This window comes from Coturnix japonica, chromosome 2 (assembly GCF_001577835.2).
Source record: "Coturnix japonica isolate 7356 chromosome 2, Coturnix japonica 2.1, whole genome shotgun sequence".
Classification (NCBI taxonomy): Eukaryota; Metazoa; Chordata; class Aves; order Galliformes; family Phasianidae; genus Coturnix; species Coturnix japonica.
The window spans coordinates 25,368,914-25,381,814 of record NC_029517.1 but is presented as its reverse complement, the minus strand read 5'-3'; the positions used below and the strand labels follow the sequence as shown (position 1 = coordinate 25,381,814).

The window sequence follows — 12,901 nt, the reverse complement described above, 5'->3', positions numbered from 1 at the left end:
ATGAAGGGGAAAACATTCTTTTGACAAGTGAAAAAGAGATATCCCTTCATGTTGGTGCTGGAATTGCTATGATTTTATGTCAAATAGTTTTTTTAATTTTATGATGTCCTGCATGCATGTCACAATCTTATATTTCATTATGGATCAATCTTGACAAAGATGTTGTTTGCATGACTGTAGGACTTCTAAATATGGAAAAGATGCTTCCTACCTTATTGATTCAAAACAAAGTGAAACGTGTAATGCAAAAGCAGTTAAATCTATGTATGATGTACGTATGGCAGTGGTTGGATTTGGTATGCCCTGCACATATTATAAAATTATCTAACTAACTTTGAAACAAGTTTTGGAAATAGATGAACATTGAAGTTTTGTGATTGTGCTCTTATTGTCAACTGACTGATTTTTCTGTCTGTCTGGATGACTGGGTAAAAGGATGCAGTTCGTTTGAACTAGACAGACAAAAAATACTAATGCTCTAAGACCATTGGTTATGCTATGAAAACAATGGAATTCTTAAACAATAGCTGTTTAATGAAGCTAAGGGAGGCTTTTGTGCTATTATAAGTCAGACATGAGATAATATGAAGCTGTACTGATGCAGAAGATTATTTTTTCTTTTGAAAGGGGTTTCATGACTTTACCAGGGGTATTCTGTGGTTGTTTCTCTGTGTGTGTGTTGTAAGATAATAGCTCTGGTGCAGTGTAAATAAGGATAGTATGCCTCTTCAAAGAAAATATTTGTTTTGGATTTAAATCGGAACTTTATGATTGCTTTGATATTTTGGAGATCTCATTATCTTAAGTAAGGAAACATAAAAGTCATGGTGTTATTGTGGCATTAAAATTTATAGTTGTGTTTTGCATAATTTATATTAAAAATACAAAAGGGGAAAATATTTTCTTCCTTTTGTTATGCTCTGTAGAGCAGATGAAGTGCATCAAAGGTATTTGGCATGATGAGATTTGTTTAGTGTTGACACTGAGTACAAGAAAGTGTTTTTTTGTGGTTTCTTTTTTGTGTGTTTGTTTTCCACATCCCCCTCCTGTGATCTTCTCTCTGCCTGTGACACCAGCGCTGTTTGTGCTATACCATGAAAGAATTGAGATGACATTGGTCAAATGTAAGGATTGTTAGACTGGTCCTGATGTTCTTTACTGATGGTTGTCTGGCCTTTGTATGTCTGTTCTCCCTTGCATGTTTGTTGCCTAGCATTAATCTGCTCATCAGCTACCACAGTGTTTGCAAGTACCTGTGGCATGGGGCTGTCACTGAAAGGGAAGGGAATGGAGTAGGACTCATCTCCTCAGACATCTGGGACTCCCTGCGTGACACTGAGTCAGATTCATCCTGATCTGCCTTGGTATTCATGGAGTGATTCTATGTGTGCCCATTGTATCATAGAATGGTTTAGTTTGGAAGGGACCTTAAAGACCATCTAGTTCAAAATTCCCTGCCATGGGCAGGGTTGCCACCAACTAGATTGCAACATGGATCCCATACATTCTGGCCTTGAACACCTCCAGGGATGAGACATCCACAGCTCCTCTGGGCAGTCTGTGCCAGTGCCTTACCACTGAGTAAATAATTTCTTCTTAACATCATTTCAGTTTAAAGCCATTCACCTTGTCATATCACTATCAGACCATGTAAGAAGTCAGTCTCCCTCCTGTTTGTAAGCTTCCTTCCAGTACTGGAAGGTTGCAGTGAAGTCCCTTTTCTGCTCCAAGCTAAATAATTCCAACTCCCTCAACTTTTCTTCATAGGAGAGCTGCTGAACCTTCTAGATTATCTTCATAGTTCTCCTCTGGGCCTTCTCCAACATCTCAAGTCTTCTGATACTGGGGGCCTTAGTACTGAATGCAGTACTCCAGGTGGGGCCTCATGAAGACAGAGTGGAGGGAGACAATCACATCTGTAGCCGTACTAGCCATTCCTCTTTGGATGTAGCCCTGGATACCATTAGCCTTCTGGACTGCAAGCATGCCTCAGGCTGAGCTTTTCATCCACCAGAACTGTTACGCCCTTTGCAGGGCTGCTCTCAGTGAGTTTTCCCAATCTGTAAACATATGAGTCTGCCCCAACTAAAGTGCAACACCTTGCACTTGGTTGTGTTGAACCTTGTTACATTGATACTGAATCACTTTTCATGCCTGTCCTGGTCCCTCTGGATGGCATCTCTTCCTTCTGTTGTATCAGCTGCACCACTCAGCTTCGTGTCATCTGCAAATTATCTTCTTTAGGGGAAAAAATGAAGAATAAGGGGATTCCTTAGTGGAAAGGCTACAGCTCGCCAAATTTTTCAAATCCTTTTAATCACGAGTATTAAAGCTAGGTAAAAAGTACTTTGGGATGTGTTGTTCCATTTATATTTTAAGACTGTTCTCCATAGAAATCCCTGGAGAGTTCATTTTAAAACAGACGGCACAATGTGAGCCACTGTAATACAATTTTCATTGTAAAATATTATGTCCTAGGGCAAATTTACCACAAATGGAGCAATCATGTTGTCCTATAAAACACAAGATGTGTTTTTGCAACTTTTGATATATCTAAAAAATATGCACAACTCCCTCCAGTCTGCCAAATAAACAAAGCTTGCTATTTTCAGTAAAGTGTTTTTTGGCTTTTGGAGTACATAGAGACTGTTACTAGCATTAACTGCTTTGACTATTCAAGGTGACATTGCATATGCACAACTATAAACATCAATAACTATAATATTATCTGTAATTATGATTAGAAAGAAGATTTTGGATATCCATTTAAACTTTGGTAGCAGGAGTATAATAAATATTTTGTGTTAGCTATCAAAGTGTCAGGAAATAACATCAATACGTATAGATTTTAATGACATAAAATGATTGAATATTGTATAGATTTCACAGCAGAGATACTTGCCTTGATCAGTTGTTAACTGGAGAGGTGGCTTATGTATCTTGCTGTATGAAATTTCATTAAGTAATTCATTAATCAACAGTGTTGCAAGAGATCTGCTGACAGTATTGGTGAATCTTGCTGTTTAAAAATCTAGACAAATTTCCTGACTAAATAATGCAGAAATATGCAAAATAATATGAAGTTATTTTTGTCAGAATATTCTGAGAAAAAAAAAAAAGCAATAAAAAAAGCTGACCTAGGTATAGCTAAATGCATCTATACAGAAATATATCTGTTCACAATTCTGAACTTTACAGTAGGTAGGTTTCTAGAATATTAGGAGTACGTAGTATTAATGTTTAGTATTGTTACCCTGAAAATGGAAATAGGGAGCAAAATTATATGGCATGTTGTTAAGAAAAGGATACTTTTGCAATGAATTTCAAAGGTATGCTAATTCTATGTTTTTCTTTCTTTTAGGATGCCAAAATAAATAACTTTCTTATTTTAGCTGTACTAATTTAAGAAGTGTAAACTAAATCTAGTTATGAAATTGATGCCTGGGAACCTTGAGTACTCATAAAAATTAGAGTTCTGTAACAATCTCTTGAATAATAATTTGTTTTGCATATTTGAGAAGGCTGAGGTTTGAGAGAGGCTAAATGCAGGAAATTCTCACTTTCTTCTGGAAGTTGGCAATCCAAAATCATGCAGTTTTATATTCCAGATAACAGTAGTTTTAGTGTATTTATTTATTTATTTATTTATTTTTACTCTGCTTAATATATATACCTGAGGGAAAAGACAACACAACAATTAAGACTTGATCAGGTGATATGTGCTGGATTTGTACTATACAGCACATTGCTCAGATTGTCCATCTTCTATTTAAGGAGGTTTTTACTGGGACAAATAAGTTGTTGTGTTAGGAGCTTTTCTGGCCTTTTGGTTGTGGGTTCAGGCTTTGGCATATCTTCCCAGGGCTAGGGCTTGGGTTTATCTCAGCTCTGTGGAAGAGGAATGGAGCTGCTGAAAAGCAGTGGAAGCTGTGATATTTTCCAACCAGGTCCCCAGCTGGGGTGATTGGAAGACCAGTGCCCTGGGGAAAGCCACAGCACACACACTCAACTGATGGAGCAGCAGCCACAGATTACCAGAATGGTGACATTATTGGACGCGTGTAGTTAATTCTGTAAGTGATAACATTTCCTCAGCAATACTGTGAACTACTTGTTTTAATTAGTAGAGTATTATGTGAAGTTAGTTGTTCATGACAGACTGTTAATTAAAATTCTGTGATTTGGATTATTAGAAAAGTAATCATATTTAATGTAGAGCTTTATTCTAATATATTTTTTACTCTTGTAGGCATTTAGACTTAAATTTACTGGTTCAAACTTAGAAGAACTGGGAAAAATAAAGCTGTTAAGGAGTATAACTGTTTTATTGACATACATAAATTAGCACTGTTCGTGTATTTAAATATATTCAATTACAGATCTCAGTTCTGTTCCTGACTTTTCCCCACAACTCCTGTGTGATAGTGAGCAAATTATCTGAGAACAAATGTTTCAGTGTGTCTGTTGAATTTAAAATGCAATGATTAATGTCAGCTGAGATCTGCCCCCTTTTTAAAATTCAATGCTAGGTCTGTATTCTTTTTTAGGAAATTCTGTTATTCATTTATTTTCTCTAAAATGAGATATGCCTCATTTTCTACACTACTGAAGAGCAAGCAGGACTGTCCCTTGTGTACATAGTACTGTCACTGCTGTAGTCAACCTTACCTCAGTTTGTGCTTTTGTAATATTTTATAATTCGCAATAATGAAAACATAATCAGTAGTTACTTAATGTTTCTCATTTCTTTCATTCATCAAACCAACTTGTAGAAGAATAAGCAGAAAATAAAAATGTACATAGGGAGCACTAAACATCAGAGGTCAAGCACTCTGATTTGGGTTAGAAGAGTAGCATACTGCCTGGGCTGTGTAGCTCCTGTTGCTCGGTTGAGCTCAGATCAGGGGCTTCTGTTTTCATAGACTAAGCAAGTAAGTCCTAATACTGAGCAATAGTATTTGTCATTTTGAACCATAGACTTGCATGGGTTTATGTGACCTGTTATGAATAACGGCTGTCTTTTTTTTTTTTTTTCCTTGCAGATAGTAGCAATCTTTTTTTTTTCTTTTTTTTTTTTTTCAGGTAAAAGAGCAATCACTGTGCCTCAAATTATTGATTTTATTGACTTAGTATATTGCAAGTATCACCAAGAGGAATGAGTTCATCATAAAAGCTTGACAAGTATAGCAAAAACACTTCTGTGAATATTAACTGAAACTTATAAACAAGTTCATTGTAGATGCATTTTATTGTTTTGAGTGTGGAGGCTTACAAAATATTATCTTTAGTGAATATTCTCAGGAGATACTGTTAAGTATCTCAGTGTCATCAGTAAGCATGACTTAACTTCTAAAGTACAGTCTTTATAAAAATAGTTCATCAGGGAACAGATTTAAGTAACAAATAACAGGTTTTTTTCTCTTAAAAGAAAAAAAAAAAAAAAGTAAGTTATACCAAAACAGAATGATTTTAGTCAACTCAGTGACTTAGAGTTCACATAAATCTGATATTCTGGTGATACAAAAAGGGTGTAAGTGGAGCAATCGTTTTTGGGTTTGTACTGCGTGTAGAAGAATTTATTTATGCATATTTCCGTACAGAACTAATAAAAGTGCCTCACAAATTAAAAATCATTTAGCAAAGTTAAACAGTACTAGTTCTATTAACATAGCAGTTCTTAAAAAACACATTTGGAAACTGTTGAAAGGTGAGTTTTACATGCATGGCTCACAGGGTGAGGCTAAATCCTATCCCTGTTGGTAAGTGTAGGTCCCCCAAAACTTTTGTAAATTTTGTAAATCTCTTCATTTGAAAACTTTATGGATCAGTCTTTAACAGAACATTATGGAAAAGATTCATAATCCCTAAAATATCTGCCTATTTATTAAAAACAAAAAGTTTTCATATGTACATTTCTGATACAGTCTTTTTATAAAGCAGCCAGGCAACCAGGTCTTGAGTAAGGACTTTGTATAGGACTTCCTCTCTCTATGGAGGAAGAAGTACTAGAGTGCTTACAGACTTAGCATAATCTGACCTATACAGTCTTATTGTATAGGAAAAAAATGTTGGAAAACAATGAAAAAATAAAAAGTAACTTAACAATTCTTTACCAACTCAGAAGTAGTGTTTTTCCATTATCTATCTTCTCTTAGAAATATGAAGTTGACCATAGACATAGTATTGCAATTTGCTGGGTAATGTGGAAATTATGTAGGGATGATATTTTAATGTTTAAAAGAATGCTTGTAACCATCTTAGGTGTATTTGAAGGCATACTGAAGCAAAGGTGTCTCAAATAGATTTTAAAAAATCAAAAACATTTACACTGATAACTACAAAGATTAATTTATAGGGTTTTCAAGTTTTCATAAAAGAAGCAATTGAAAAGGAGTAGTTCAAGCACTCTTTTACCTGAGATAGGTATTACAGTTTCTCCTATGGAGTGAGCTTATTTAATATTGCTGCATAAAAATTACTCATGAAAGAACAGTTTCTACTTAAAGTCCAACAATACAATTCTGTGAATAAGAATGTTCTATCATATTCATACTTTTATAAAAAACAGTAGTATAATTCCTGTCTCAGATGTAGGATATCATCTTGCTGAGAAATTCTCTCACAATAGTTTGAAGTCTTTTTACCTGTTCTTAAAGTTCAGCATTTAAGACGTTTCATGAATGTGAGCATTACCTGAATTTATTTAGTTTCCATGATTGAAATGTGAGATTTCCAGGGTCTGAGTCAGCAAGATCTCAGTGTTTTGGTGTTGTGTATTTACTTTTATTGCCTGCTTTGCTGACTTGTAATTCATCAGGTGTGCAGTGTGTGCAACCCAGTGCTTCATTTATGAAACTTAACAAGGCAAAACAGATTGCAGAGTGAAAGCAGGCAAGCTACTGTACATAGTGCTAGTGAAAAAGATGATGGTTTACAGTCATCTGTAATTATTCTTGCTGCTAAAAAAGATAAGAATATTGTATAATGGGGCAGTAAATAAGTAATTACTATTACAAGAGAAGTGATAGTGTTTATGTCTGGTGTTTCTGTTCTGTGTGGGAGTAGAGTCCAGAAGTGTCATTGCTGAGCTATGTGCTTATTCTATTAACAGAAGAACAAATGAAGTGTTACCAAGTTGCCATCCATTTTATTATACCTCTCTTGTTTTGGAGCCTAAGAGGATTTCTTTAATAATTTAAGCAAAGAAACAGCAAAACATTTTTAATTTATTCTGCTGCATTGTGTTTATTCTGGTTTCCTTATAATTCCTTTGATTTCTACCTATTAAATTATTTAGCCATCATGTTCTAATAGGCAAGCCTTTCTGATGTATGGCTTTAAATGCCAGAATGGACTAAGCTTCCCCCTTACTCATCCCCAGATTTGTCTTTAAAGTATGAAACATATAAAATTTTTGCGTCTTTTGCTTTTTAAAGCTGCGGGGGAAAGGAATTTAACAGAAAATGATGGTTTTCAAGTGACTTCATTTATGATTCAGATATATGGAGGTCATATGGCAAATAACAATAGCAGAAGGACAGCCTGCATTAGAAGATGTCCGGTGCTTTAAAAAGTGTTTTGGCATGTTCAATGTGGAGATGAATTGGGATAATTTAATACTGCTTTGCTTCTGACTACAGTTAGTGGATAGGATTAAAACTGCTTTGGCTTAAATCCTATGCATCCCTTGGGTGAGCCCAGCAGAACTGTGGAGCATAAGGAAATGCAAGTATCAGCAGCCAGCAATGTCTGGGGAAATCACACCAGATTTCCAGTTGTAGAAGGTTAGAGTGAGTTCAAGTTTGCCTCCAACAATTACATATATGTCTGTCTGTGCATGGCAAATAATCCACTGCAGTATCAAAAGAATTTTGTGCAGACTTGCACACAGCGTAAACAAGCTATTAAAGAGTTTAGTAGTCATACTGGGGAAAAAGAACTGGAACATGGCAAAACTATATTTGAGAAGCTTGTGATGACAGATTACTCTGTAGCCCTCAAGATGCAATAGGATTCTGACTGCCCTTTTCCCTCAAACTATAACTTGAGTATAATTAATTAATTTATCAATTATTCCAGGTAATTGATCTTAACCTGAACTTAGCTTGGAATTTCCCGTGTATCTTTTCAGTATCATCACCATAGTATCATAGTCTTGTGCGGGTTTGAAGGGTCCTTAGAGATCATCGAGTTCAACCCCCCGGAATTTGAGCCTCCTGTGTAGCAGAGCGGCACTTCTACCACTTGCGCCACAGGGGGGATTTGAACCCAGGGCCTCCGGTGTTGCAATGCGGCATTCCTACCACTTGCGCCACCGGGGCACACAGTCTTGAAGATGGAGGTGTCTGAAATCTTCATGCATTATATTTTACTTCTATCTACCAATCCTCTGTTTCTCTTATTGTTAAATAATCTTGGTTACGATAGCAATAATGTTAGTGCCAAGGAGTTTGTGAAAACATAAGCTCTGTCTGAGAACAATTAACTGCAACTCTTAAAGAGAGAAGATTAGCTAAAAGAGGAAGAACATCCTGAGAAAACAATAACAAGAGAAAAACAGAGATGCAGAGTGTTTTCAAGGGGAGGAATGTTTAAAAATTTCAGTAATATATGCTACAAAATATCCTCAAGGAAAAGAGAACAGATTATCAGCTTCCCTTCTTCCACCCTCCCCTCTTTAAGATGAGGAAAACATAGAAAAAAAGTAAAATTTCACACTTAAGTCTGAACATCATAAGAAAATAATACATATTTAGGTTGCACAGTTATATACTATCATCAATTAAAAGCTCAAATGCCAGTTATTGTAGATATTTAAAAGATTTCACGTGATGTTCCTCATGACACTGGTGGCAGTGCGGACATACGATCAACACAAGTGGTAGGAACAAAGAAGTGGCCATGATAACAGAGCCTTCTCAAACTTAGACATTAATGGAGTTGAATTTGAACTAGTCAGAAACTGAGAGAGAACAAGGAATAGAAGTTGGAGACACTAATGCCATCACATGATTTCCTTTGTCTGCAGATATACCCTCCTGTAGGCAAGACCTCTCCCACTTTTGAAATCACTTTCTCTACTCTGCTGTCACTAAACTTTTTAATAGTGATGTTAATTAAATAAATTTGAAACCCTTTGTAGTTGTCTAAATGAGTGCACACTATCCCAGTGGACAGTGACATAGTGTCGGCTATTCATGTCTCAGGACTGCAGTAACTTCTGTATGTAATCTCCCTGAGGAAAAAAAAAAACCAAAAACAAAAACCAAAACCACATCAGCTAGTAAAAAAAGAAATCAGTATCTGCAACAAAATCCATTAACCTTCCTGCTAACTTGTTCTCTGTTCTCTGCACCGATTTCTTGTTGAACGTTATATCAAGTTCACATTCTCACGTATATTCTAGAAGCTGTTCAAGTGCCCAGTTCTCAGCTTATTTTAAAACTGCATACATCTTTGGAATCAGGACAGCAGTTAACAAATATTTTCCTTGAGCAGAGTGGAACAGTTGCATCACAAGCCAAAAGTATATTTCTGCAAAGGTTTATTTATGAGCATGAAGTAGGAATTTCTGCCTTAGGAGATCAAGGATCATCAGAAATCTTCCCCAGTTGGAAATTACATTTTTCAGCTTTGCCTCCCTCTGTTGTAATGACCCCTGGAGCACCTAAATTGGAGAGATAATTAAACCAAACAGTTACACAGAAAGCGCCGTTGCTGATGGGTAACAGAGATTAATTGTTATGTTGAATTTACAGTTCATCCCATGAGAGGCAAGGGAAAGAAAGGGCAACAACATATGACAGATGTTAGTTAAATTGCCCAACACTGCTATAGTGGGCTTACATATTTGTGGCGCTATAGTTGTGGGAGATGAATGCATAATTCCTTCCAAAACATGAACTTCTAAAATTGGATTTCATAGGTAAGGTGGCAAATGCCTGGTTTGGAAGGAAGAGGTTGCCCCTAAGGCATTTATGCATTTATTCTTTGATGTTCAAAACTTTGTTGGATTTTTCTTCTTTTTTTCTTTTTCTTTTTTCTTTTTCTTTTTTCTTTTTTCTTTTTTCTTTTTTCTTTTTTCTTTTTTCTTTTTTCTTTTTTCTTTTTTTTTCTTTTTTCTTTTTTCTTTTTTCTTTTTTCTTTTTTCTTTTTTCTTTTTTCTTTTTTCTTTTTTCTTTTTTCTTTTTTCTTTCTTTTTTTTTTTTTTTTTTTTTTTTTTTAAATGGTATTTAAAAAGAAATACTGTGTGCAGCACTGAAGGAGTTGGGAGTAATTCTCTTGACAGTGGTTTACCCAGTGGGCAACAGTACTTTATGACCGAGAACTTCCTGCATATTACATAATTACACCTATTGAATCATGGACTTTCTGCCCTAAATTACATTGCTTGATTTATTAAAGAAAATTAGTCATAAGTCTTAGTTATTTATTCATATTTTAAGAAGAATTTCACACTGAAATTAACAGTTGTGGAATTCACTGATTTCAAAATATTAACAGCCTTCTAGAGTTATTTCTGTCTAAACAGATTTTCCCCTGCTTTTTGTGGGGTCAGTTTTGTGTTTGTCTCTTACTCTCACCTATTTTCAACATCTTTATAATCATAGAATAGAATAATTAAGGCTGCAAAAGACCTCTCAATATCACCTAGTCCAACTGTCAACCTTCCATCATTATTACCCGCTAAACCATGTCCCTAAGTACAACATCTGCACATTTCTTGAACATTTCCAAGAACGGTGACTCCCTGAGCAGGAGGCACAGCAGCCATTAATTTCTGAGCGGCCTTCTTATTTTTCCAGAGACATAGATAACTTCTTCTAAATGGAAAAGTAATAATTACTTATAAAAACAAAATGTGATACACTGTGACCATTTAGTCCCAATGAATATGGCACCAAACTTTGAGGCCACTATAGAGAAATCTGCTAGTCACAGATGTAAAATGGTGAGAAGGATGACTAATTCTTTATGTTTCCTGCGTTTGCTTTTAAAAATTTATTTTCTTAGAATTATAATTGAGAATTCTTTAACATTGGGAATAGCTACATTACTCTCAGAGAAGATTTTTAGTTTATATGCCATTACCTCTTTAAGTGTAAAATAAATTCCAATCCAAAAAGGTGTCACTGGATTATTTCTTTAATTATCATTATTATTTTTTGCTTATTCTGTTGCATCATTTAATGGAAGAATGGTCTTTAAAAATCTGCAGCACCACAAAACATAAACATTCTGGCATTTTCATATTCCAGTGTTCTGCTTATATTTCATTTATTTCAGTGTTTCTTTCAGTGAAGGAAGTGTTCTATTTTATGTAGCAATTTAGAAATAGCAAGTCTAGAAAGAGCTGGAAATATTTGAGAACTATCTGAAAGTACAATATTTTTTAAAGTAGTTCCAGTGTGAAGTTAAGGTGATTGAAGACCACAGTAAAAAAGATAAATAAAAAGAAAGTCTATGTTTAAAATGTATGTAAATATTTAAAGTGGTGCCATTGTCTAGACTTCTGATCACCTTTGACTGATGTACAGTTTCTGTTGCTAATATTTCTCATTTTCACAGAAGCCTGTTAGTGAAATGTTTTCTCAGATATTCTTTTTTTTTGGCTTATTGTATCAATAATGTGTGTGCGAACTGATGAGGTGTCTGATGAGTAAAAGTTCTCCTTTGGGAAAAAGTGTGAACACTTAAATCTCAGGACCCAGCTAATTATGGTGAAGGTACTTACCCAATTGAAGGAAATTTTAAGTATGTTCAGTATAGAAAAGTCCTTGAAAAGCGTAATTGCTTCAGCCTCTACAGCAGTTAAAGTACAATATGTTCTGAGTTGTTTATTCATGGTATTCAGTTAAAAATCAGTAATCAGTCATGTGGAGAACTATAGTTTCCCTTAAAACCTAGAAGGAAACTTCTCTCCTTAGGGTTCGTGTTCTTTATCACCCCTCCATCTTCCTAACAAAAACATAAACAGTTTGAAACAGGATTTTCATGGTAGGTTAAATGAATTAGTCTTTTTGTAGCTTTGTTTCTCACATAGAGGGAGGGATAGTTGAGTCAGTAATTTAAAGGAAAGTGGGGGGGGAAAGGACTTGAAGGTCCTGTTCATACAGAGAATAAAAGATGCTTATTTAGGATCAATCATTTTGACTTTTGCACCACTTCTTGGCATCAGTCTTTACCTCCTGCAAATTACTGATAAAATTGTATGCAAGATGTAGATTATAGAACTGGTGGAAGGTCAGAAATGATTAGATAATTCCAAAGGCCAGTTTCTTGGCTGTTTCAGTTTTCCTTGTTATATTTGGCATAAAAAAACCTCCATAGGGTGTGTGTTAAATTTTGTGCTTTTTGTCAGGGCAGTAAGAATGAACCCAGAAGACCTTTCAGGAGGGACTTGGATTTATTGAGAAACTGAAGTATTTAAAATCATGGCATTATATAGGTTGTCAAAGACTATCAAGATCAGGCATCAGCTTGACCTGCTGAGTTTTGGTGCTAAAACATGACACTTAGTGCCACATCCATGTCTCTTAAATTTCTCCAGGGATGGGGAGTACACCAGTTCCTTGGTCAGCCCTTTCCAATATTTGGCCACCGTCTCAATGAAGAAATTCTTCCTAAACCTCCCCTGACACAATTTGAGACAGTTTTCTCATTTCATTTCTCATTGCTTGAGAAGAGAGATGCTCTCTTGACTGCATTCTCCTTTTTAGTTATAGAGACCAGTGAGTTCTCTCCACAGCCTTCTCCAGACTGAACAGTGCCAATGGCTTCAGTTGCTTCTCATTAGTCTTGGTCTTTTCGCCAGCTTTGTTGCTCTTTGTACACACTCAAGCAGCTCAGTGTCCTTGTAGCAAGGAGCTCCAACCTGAGTATGGCATTTGAGGAGTGGCCT

General features: G+C 35.5%; 1 protein-coding gene across 8 annotated transcripts in view; it reads left to right on the top strand.

Moving 5' to 3' along the window:
- The window catches only part of DGKB (diacylglycerol kinase beta), a 339,581-nt gene that overhangs the window by 23,241 nt on the left and 303,439 nt on the right, over nt 1-12,901 (top strand). Inside the window, exon 1 of one of the 8 annotated variants that reach the window (XM_015853621.2) lies at nt 3,982-4,073. The exons of the other annotated variants lie outside the window; for them this stretch is intronic. The gene's annotated coding sequence lies outside the window, so the exon portion shown is untranslated. Of the gene's footprint in view, nt 1-3,981; nt 4,074-12,901 lie in introns of those variants that run through there. 8 annotated transcript variants of the gene reach the window in all.